The following is an 8,344-nucleotide window of genomic DNA, read 5'->3' on the forward strand; positions in this document are numbered from 1 at the left end:
AAAACTGCTACCTTTCCTTTTAGTGTTCTGATTAAAAATCACAACAACAAAAAAAATCATCAATGCTACCTCAAATAGTTGGCCAAGGCTTCTGAAAGAGATGACTTTAACTCAAAGCCTTTGAAACTCACAAGTGAGGTGGATCACTGTCTCCCTTGTGCCCCAATGTTGTACGACACAAATTCACCTAAATTCAGCAGAGAGAAGCAGTGAGACCAGATCAGTAAGCAACATTAAGAAAAGCCATGAAGCATATGAAACGTGCCTGTTAGAGAGGAAAGTGGAGGGAAAAATTAGGAAAGCTACTTAGAGCCGAGCTGCGGCACTTAGGCCCAATTAGAATGCATATTTTAAGTGGAGTTAAGCCTGGTGAAATATTCATGATGTGCCCCATGCTGCTGCAGCAGGAGGAGAAGTTGAAATGAAATTGAAAATTCGACCTCTGGGGGGCGCCATCCGACCACAGAGAGGGATGGGAGAAAGGGGATGCCGGTGATGCCACTAGTGAATGCTGCAGATGCAACGGGAAGACGAAGGAAAAGGAAGGCAGGCAGGTATGATGAACGAATAGAAAAGGAAAGAGAAGGTTTCTGATCACTCAGATCCTCAGTGATTTATGATGGAGAGCAGCAGAAAACAGCTTTCACCCTTCCAAACACTAATGTATACCTCTGACACACCGCAGCCTCAAGTCGCTGCTCATTATGACAATCACAACAGCAAAAAGGTTGAGACCCGCTCCGCTCTGTTCTGTGTGACACTACAGTAGCTTCAGATTCAGAGCACGTCACAAGTGACTGACAGCAGAGAGACACACAGATGAAAAGCTGTAAAAAATTGCTGGTAAATTATTACAAACATGCCACCAGTGTTATGTATGCATCCATCCATCGCAAGGAAGGTTAATTACCTGCAGCTTGGAGTAAGCACTTTTGATAGCAGGTTGCTGTTTCAGAAACAAACATCCAGGAACGTAAACTTTGGTCTACAGATTCCTGCAACTCATTTTCATTTTGAGATTTTACAAGTGCCAAAGGCTAAAGCACGGAAGGTCATTCATCAAAAATACAAACCAAATTTAGACAAAACAACTGGGTAGAAAAACGTAGAGTTTTATTTCTTTGTAATTTTTCCTGTTTAGAATCTGGAAAAACTTTCAGAGGGCAAGTCTAACATGTACAGCTGTGACTTCTGACCCATCAAATGGCGGTTGCACTGAAAACTGTCATTCAAAATCGCTGGTGCACTTCAAGCTTAAGAGCATAGAACATAAGCCTTATATTAAATTCATCCTAGGACGGCGTCCACTTTTCTGGGTTCAGAGGCCCATCACGTAGTACGAATATGATTTACAATGAGATAGGTCAGTATTCCAGATCTTTGTTAGAAGAAATAGAACAATTAGTAGAAAGAGTGGGTGATCAGCATCAAGTTTCTGGAGCCACATTCGATGATGGTATTGTAGGAGTGCCCTTGGCAAAGCTCATCTTTATTTCTGTGATGGTAGTGCTTATGCAGAAAAATCCCACACTAATTTCATAGCAGCACATGCTGCCTTATCGACCACGTTTAAAAATGTGGCTTAAGTGTTGGGAAAAGAAATGGAAACGTTACAAAAGTAAATAGCAATGGCACTGTAAAATGTGCTCAGAGAGATTTTTAAAGCTGAGAAGCATAGTTGCTTAATGACTGTAGATTTCTCCAGAAAATGTCAGATTCTCAAACAAATCCTGTTTAAGAACGGTCTATAATAAATTTGTTCCTACATTTCATTAAAGTGGTGTTGAAAAGGTTCTCAAATTTAATAACCTAAATGAACACAGGCAGTGTGGATTTCAATCAGTCAAATGTCAGTCTCTAAAATATTTGTCCATCTCGTGTGTGCTTTCTGTTCAAAGACTGCAGCACCTGGACTGACCTTCACTCCAATGTTCACTGGAAATGTTCCTCATAAGCTCTACTAAAATGTCCATAAATAGTCATGTTTTACTAATTAGTTTTAATTTTAGTATATCCATATACACTGCAAAATTGAATTTGTTTCTGTTCTGTCTTCCATGCTTTAATCTTGTTAATAGAAAGATGAAAAAGCTCCATGTCAGAGAATTAGAGATTTAATTTATTTTTTTTATTTTTTATTTCCTCCCTCGTCTTTGTCGAGTGGTGTGTGATTCTGTTTCACTGTTGAGATTCTCTGAACCTGGAAACCCAAACACCTTTCAGGAGCATGGACTCTAAACCTCTTCTAAGGATGTTCTCTTGTTCTCTTGCCTCTTTGTGTTTCTGCTCGAAGGTTTTGATGGCGTGGAGGCTGCTGGGGGTGCTGACCTCGATGTGCCAGGTGCTTTCTGCGGTGAGGAAAAGACATTCCACTCAGACAAGGACAAAGTCATAAAAAAAAAAGTCTTCTGGCTCTCTGAGAAGTTCTCAAGGTTCTCTGTAAAAAGTGTTAATTTCATACTCGCATGAAGACGTCTAAGGAGCTCGTCCTTGGCCGCCTTCTGTGCAGGAAACGGCAGATTGTAATGAAATCTCAGGGCTATCAGCGCGCCAGAATTTGACATGAATTTAATCTGATGATTCTTAAAAAAAAAAAAAAAAGGAACACCTATACTCTTTTGTGTCTCATTCACATATTTCACTTTATACTTGAATGTTTTATAAAATGGACAAACGTATCCATCGAGTACCTATTAGATGCAATCTCTTTCTACCTAAAGAAAAAGACTGAATTTTACACTCTGAGGTTTAAATCTGAAGTGACATTAACATTACAAGGAGGGATCATAATCACCTATTTTAGCTTCCTTTTATTGACTCTCTGGTAAATCCAGAATAGAATTTAAGATTCTCCTTCTCACATATAAAGCCCTTAATAATCAGGTTCTATCATAGATCAGAGATCCTATTATTTTATATGTTCACAACAGAGCACTTCGCTCTCAGACTGCATCCAGTTTTAGTCAGTTTACTCCTGTTTACTTTTAAGACAATGCTTAAAACTAAGAGTATGGCTTTGGTTATCCTGAGCTATCCCTGTAGTTATGCTGCTACCCAGCAATTAATTAAAAAAAAAAAAAAAAAAAAAAATGAAATTGTGTCCCTTGTTCTAGCTGTTATCATCACAATAACTCCCACATCCTTGGCTCACAAAGTTCACACTCGTTTTTTTGAAGTGAGTGTGAATTTATAAATCCCCTAATTTTGTAGTAAGTCTCTACACTCAGAGTTGCTGCATTGCAGATAATATCAAGCATTACTCTTCATCTAAGTTAGCACACATGTAGCAAAACAAAGACTTTAAGTGATGCAATCCTTGATGGAATTTTGATAACTATTTACCATAGCAATTTTTTGTTTTTTTTAGCACAGATTGTTGTGTTTTGTGGAAAAATTAAATTATTCAAGCACTGTTCAGATGAAAAGCACTCAGTCAGGTTTATTTGGAATCATGTTCAAGATGAGCGCCAATGACAGAGTGTCAGCCTGGACCAACAGAGTTCAAATCATCTTAAATACCCCAGGATAGCACAAGTACAAAAATATGAGAGACTGTGAGAACTAGCATCTGAAAGGCTGCCGTGAAAACTTACTTCTGTTTATCTGTCACTTGCAGCTGCAGGGACCCATTTCTGACAGATTACCTCCAGAGTGGCAAAGCAGAGGTGTCTACTCCACATAAACCTTGTAAGCATAATTGAAATAAAGATATAAGATAAGCCATAAGTTCAATACACTCAGAAGACTTTAGCAAAAAACATTGTTTGATTACACTAATTAAGTAAATTAATACATGTTCAATTAATAATTAAAAAAAAAAAAAACTGGTAACCAGTACTATCTTTTTGCTTGTTTTTGAGTTGTTGGCTGCAGCATATTAAGTCACACCCTGCAGCAATGCACAATTCTTAATGTTTCCAGCCACATCCAAAATCAGCTCCAGGAGGGAAACACCATCATCCTCCTCTTCAGCAACACTCTGTAGAGAAATGTAATTCCTCCAGAATGTTCTGGGTTTACACCAGGGTATCCTTCCTGTGGGATGTGTCCATAAAACTTTAGAAGTTTTATGGACACAGTATGCTTCTGATGGACACATCAGAAGCATACTGATCAAATGCCTGAACCACCTCAACTGTCTCTTGCTAGTACTCTACTCCAACCTCCCCCCTAGAAAACAAATCGGCTCAAATTATCTCTAAAGCTGAGCCTGGCCACCCTACAGATAAAGCTCATTTCAGCAGCCTGTATTTGGGATCTTGTTCTTTCACTATTCATATGACCATAGAGCAGGGTCAGAATGCAGATAGAGCATTAAATCAAGAGCTTCACCTTTTGGGTCAACTCTTTATTCACTACAACAGAGCAAAGCATCACCCGCATCAATGCGTGTAAGGCTCTAATACATCTATCCATTTTATGTTACATTCTACCAATAACGTGAACAAGACAAGACATTTGAACTTCTCCGAATAAAAACATCTTGCAGCTAGTACCACGGCTTTACATTTAAGGGACATTCATATTCTTGAAGCATCAGTCGCCAGTCAATCGCAGACCAAATAGATTTAATTAGGAAATTTTGATGACATTTGTGATTAAGAACCACTTAGTCCAAGAGATAGGCCAGGTTTTACGGGAGAGCTGTTGTGAGCCGGAAAGTAGTGTTTGTGCATTTGTAAACCTCTTCCAGGTTGCTGACTGCCAAGAACAGAGAGACTCTCTGCAGGTGAAGCAGCCGACAGTTCAGAGGGTGTCAAGCTTCAGAGAGCAGAATCCAACCAGTCAGAACAAATAGGAACATGTTGTGTTCGGAGGATGACCGAGACCCTTAGACTCCAGCAGCAGGAGTTGCTGCGGGGCCGTTTCTGAGAGACATTTACATATCTAGTGCAGACTGGATCTGCGTCATTTTATCAGAGCTGAGACACAAGCTGATAGGTAAGCATGATCACACTCCCTTCATGTCAAGACCCGACTGTGTCACATATTAATAAAGAGGTGTTTTAATTTCCCTAATAACCTATCATCTTCGGTTACAGCTCTTTAGAAATGCTCATTCTTTAAAAAGAGTTTCAAAAACCTGCAGCTTGAATCTCCACAACCCCTCGAAGCTGTAAGACTTAGCAGGAGTATGATTTTATAATGACTTACAAAGGTTATGTGCATACATTTAAGAAATTCACACAAAAAAAGCTAAGTTATAATGAGTGTAAAGTTGGATTTGAACTCAAAATTTACATCTATTCTCAGTTTAAAATGTGTCTTTGACATTTAAAAATGGGACAACTCAGTCAAAGCTGCAGTATGCAACTTACAAAAATGAGTCTCGGATGAAACTGAAGTAACTGGAAAAAGATCTCCTTAATCCTTTGAATTAGTAAAAAGGCAAGACCATATTTAAGCAATCAGAGTAAAGCAAGATCACTAGGACAAAATACAATGATGGAAAAATACAAATAAGTAGATCTACTGCTATGTATCGGACTCTTACAGAGCTCAGAATTTAATTTTTAACAAAGTACTTAACTATCAGACTGAAATCACTTGATCTCCAATTTTCAAGCTGTTTCTAGGCTGACGTACTGCTTGATGGCTTTTAGTTGGAAATCAATGAAATATAATTAAACAAACGGTTTTTTTGGGGGGTTTTTTGCAACCGAAAGAAAAAAAAAGAATTGTAGTGTTACAGGACCCAAGTGTCAGGACTAGGGCTGTTGTAAACGAATATTTTAGTAATCGAGTAATCTATCGATTATTCTTACGATTAATCGAGTAATCGGATAAAAAAAATTATAAAATGAAATATTGGTAAATCTGGCATAATACCGGTGTTACTATCAGATATCAATCAATATCAGTCCAATTTTTCATATTTGAGCATCCCTAACAGTTGCTTTTTTGTAGTTTAGAAAACTAACCTGTAACAATAATAGCTCACTTTCTAAGTTAACCAGAAGAAAAGTTATAGAAAAATCTGAAATTATATTGAATTTAATAACAAAGAGGCAGGCTCACAAATATGCTTATAAAAAATGTCTACAATCCAGCTTTTAGTTTATATATTCATCTTCAGTGAGTTTAATAGATTAATTAAACTCACCTTGCCACCTAACCTGTCACGCTTTGGGTTTGAAAATACGGGAAATGCCGCCTGGAGTGGGAGGAGAGGGCGAATGAACGAACATGGGGTGGAGGGGAAGAAATGGACCAGCGGACTGACGAACCGTTAGACCGGGGGACGAACACGGGGGGAAGCAATACGGGATATTTACGACACCTTCACTGGTCACACTCAGAAACTCATCTACCAGCCATGTACGATGCGCTCCGCCACCCGTTTCTTCAGACCGGGATATGAAATTTATTGTGCGGTTCGTCGGTAAAGCTACATTTACACGGTAAGCATCAGCTACTCAGCCGCCCGCCCTGTTCAGGCTATCCGCTCACCTCAGCGCTCTTCCCGCCGTTCGCTTTCAACCAGCAGCCCCGGAGGAGAAATGACTCCCCCAGTCATTTTAAGGATGCTTATTGGTTCCCCAAAAACGATAAAAAGTCGGGCATTATCATCAATCAATAAAATCCCCACGGGCCAATCTTGAAGATTGGACTTTATGCCGCTGAGACTTAGCTTTTGTCAACAACTCAGAGGCGGAAGTGAGAGCTCCGCGCAACGCAAATGAAGTCCCGGCCGGAACACGGTGCGCTAACTAATAAAACATAAATTAACGAAGCTTCGAGGCAGGTAAATTTTCCTCGAGGAATTTTAGTAATCGAGGTACTCGAATCATTCGAGGAATCGTTTCAGCCCTAGTCAGGACTGCTGTAAAAGTGATATACACAATTTGAAGAATAGTAAAACAGGATTCAGCAATGACTACCAAAGCACTGCTTTCAGCATCCAGATTGTGTCACATTTGTTTACCAACAAACCTTTTACAATGTACAATACTAATGCTATCCATTACCTATGTTTTATAAACCTTGTTTACTTTTCTCATAAGTCATAATTAACTTCACACTTTACCTTTTTTCACATTGCCATCCTTCACTTAACCTCTAAATTCCCACACTTCATGAAAAAGAATAGTTTCTCTACCTTTAACTTCAGCTAGACTCACTTTACGCTCAGGCTCTAACCTGCTTTACGAGTCACCAAGCAACACATTCTGAATACTACTCAAACAAAAGCAAAATAAAACTCCTAAAATCCTGAGTTACTAAGATATCATAGTCTTTTAATCACCTAACCCCATACAGACTTGCCTGGCACAGGTTTCATTCTCAGCTGATAAAAGTTACAACTATTAGCAGAAAGGTGTACAGAAATCGTAACACATTGCTATCTACTGATCAACTAAGAGGTAAACTTCTTACAGAGTAGATTTGGTATGTTTTTGCCATCTACTGACCTTTAGAATAATAAAACAGGATTCAGTAATGACGAAAAAAGCGCTGCTTTTAGCATCCAGATTTAGCCTCTGAGGCAAACAGGAAGTCCGCCCCAAAACCAACCCGGAAGCAACGCCCCCAAAACAAAGGTTCCGCTTCGCCACAACTGCTCCCATCCCAACCTCAGGAAACTGCTATATGTAGGCAGATTAACATGACAAAATGCAAACAAAATATAATTTGTTCATTTATGGGGAAAAAAAAAACAGAATAAATTTTATATGGAAATATTCCAAAATTATAAAACAACCAAAATAATGTGGTGACATTTCTAGGTGCACCACACAGGTTTGTAGCCAATCTTGTCTTTCAGCATGGAGCCAGTTCTGTGAGAAGGTGTCAGAGACATCAAAAAGGTTACAACTCCTACCGGGAAAGACTTGAGATCTAATGCTAATAATTCTGTAGACTGTTTTAATGGTCCTTTCTGAGAAAAGCTGCATTTCTATTGGTCAGTTAATGAGTATGATCAGAAAAAATAATCAACTTGTAAGAAGTAGAACAGCAGTTAAAGACAGAAGGACATATAGAGCAGAAAAGCAGTGTAGGTACAGAAGTGAAGTATAAATGAAAAAGACCCTTTTTGAGGCAGAAGAAGCAACGGTGCCTCCACGTGTTAGCTGGAAGAGGACATTTAATCATGTTTCAGCAGCAGTTGGTGGCGGGCAAGCAGCAGATGCCTCACCATCCGCCGGCGATTAATCCTCCCACTGGCCGTCGGCTGGCAGCCCCTATCTTCCACCATTGCCGCGGCGACAGACAGCAGGAACACACGGCCGAGGTGAAGGTGGAATGGAGGGGAGGTGGACAGTCTCTCCGCTGGAGGGCGTTTCCCTCTATTTCCCTCAGCCCTAAATGACCAGTCTGCTCCCTGCTTGTCGTTCTTTGTGTC

General features: G+C 39.6%; 1 long non-coding RNA gene across 1 annotated transcript; it reads right to left on the reverse strand.

Moving 5' to 3' along the window:
• Positions 1 to 1,842: 1,842 nt before the first annotated feature.
• On the reverse strand, positions 1,843 to 7,750 carry LOC106933059 (uncharacterized). The gene is made up of 3 exons (XR_001421404.2): positions 7,413 to 7,750; positions 3,594 to 3,684; positions 1,843 to 2,348 (listed from the first exon to the last, which is right to left on the reverse strand). It is a non-coding gene; the product is annotated as an uncharacterized LOC106933059 (long non-coding RNA).
• Positions 7,751 to 8,344: the final 594 nt, after the last annotated feature.

This window comes from Poecilia mexicana, unplaced genomic scaffold, assembly GCF_051168715.1.
Source record: "Poecilia mexicana isolate PSO_F unplaced genomic scaffold, ASM5116871v1 scaffold_10, whole genome shotgun sequence".
Classification (NCBI taxonomy): Eukaryota; Metazoa; Chordata; class Actinopteri; order Cyprinodontiformes; family Poeciliidae; genus Poecilia; species Poecilia mexicana.